The sequence below is a fragment of the Meles meles genome, chromosome X (assembly GCF_922984935.1).
Source record: "Meles meles chromosome X, mMelMel3.1 paternal haplotype, whole genome shotgun sequence".
In the NCBI taxonomy this organism is placed as follows: Eukaryota; Metazoa; Chordata; class Mammalia; order Carnivora; family Mustelidae; genus Meles; species Meles meles.
The window spans coordinates 92,857,337-92,858,831 of record NC_060087.1 but is presented as its reverse complement, the minus strand read 5'-3'; the positions used below and the strand labels follow the sequence as shown (position 1 = coordinate 92,858,831).

Genomic DNA, 1,495 nt, shown 5'->3' with positions numbered 1-1,495 from the left:
AAATGGTCTTTGAAGACTGATGAAGGTAGACAAGACCCATTAAAGTGAAGTGGGCTATTTCCAATACTCAACAATTTACATAAAATTTAAAAAATTTTTTTTTGAAGAGCTAAGCATCTGTACCAACTGATAGCAATGCAATATCTAGTTTACAATGACTTGAAACAAAACAAATGCCCATTAGGGAAAAACAAAAGCCTTTATCTAACCTACTTTTTTCAGTCATACGCCAGTAACATTTTCTTCCCAATACAATACTCCCTCTCTATAAGGCTGTTCCTGGGAGCCAGACACTTTGGGTTAATAAGGGAGTTAAGAGTAATTGCTTGCAGGTTAATAGACGATAACTTTTTGCGTTCCTCTTAATGTGCTAATAGTTGTGTCTAAAAAAATATGCAATTCTTAGAAAGGTACCATTTCTGACTTTTTATTATCTGTAACCTTTGGAAACTAATCACATGAAACTACAAAATTAGCAAATGTCTTGAAATCTGTATATAAAACATAAATTACCTCTAATTTCAAACTCTCATTTATTAGTGTACCACTCAATCTTAAAAAAAAAAAGAAAAAAAAAGGCGGCTCCAAAGATAGTCTTATACCATTCTTTAAAAAAGGAAACTGTTCCTTTTAACTTTACACCCACCCCACACCCCAATTTCAACACATCATTTAATTGTCTTGGTCATGGACATTTCCAAGATGAGATTTTATATTTCGCTCCCAGAGCTTCTGGTTATCAGAAAAACCATGCTTTCCTTTATTGAAGGAGTTTGGTCCTGCTGATGTTGGTGTATCCCTTCCAATATTCTTCATCCTCATCTTTGCTTCTGGAGGCATTTCCTCTGGCTCACTATCTTCATCTTCATTAAAAGCTGCTGCTACTGAAAGGGTTTTTGGAGCAAGCATTGGAACAGTTTCTTTAGGCTTACTTGATCCAAGTTTGATGGATATGGCTGAAGCTTTCTTTGTCATCTGACTACCTATGGCAAATCCAAACTTGGAGATCTTTGTAGGTTTTGTTGGGAGGTCTGCAGCTTCTTCTTCAGCTGATCGCTTCTCAGCGCTGCGACTGGAACTTTCCCCTCCATTACTGGAAGAAACAGTCTTAGTTTTCACAGGTTTTTCTGCTTCTTCTTCAGGTCATCCGGCGGCTCCAGCTCGCTGCGGTTTCTCAGGCTTCTCCTCTCCCGCCTTCCCATCCGCCATTTTCCCCGCCGCGGCCTCCCCTGCAGCCACGCCCAATAGTAGGAGATCTTAATACGCCTCTCTCAGAAATAGACAGATCATCGAAGCAGAAAATTAATAAAGAAATAAGAGCATTGAATGAAACATTGGACCAGATGGACCTCATAGACATATACAGAACATTCCACCCTAAAACAACAGAATACTCATTCTTCTCAAGTGCACATGGAACCTTCTCCAGAATAGACCACATACTGGGTCATAAAGCAGGACTCAACCGATACCAAAAGACTGACATTATTCCCTG

General features: G+C 39.1%; 1 pseudogene; it reads right to left on the bottom strand.

Annotated features, from left to right (window-relative positions):
- Nucleotides 1-402: 402 nt before the first annotated feature.
- LOC123934465 lies at nt 403-1,242 on the bottom strand (annotated as a pseudogene).
- Between the last annotated feature and the right edge of the window lie 253 nt (nt 1,243-1,495).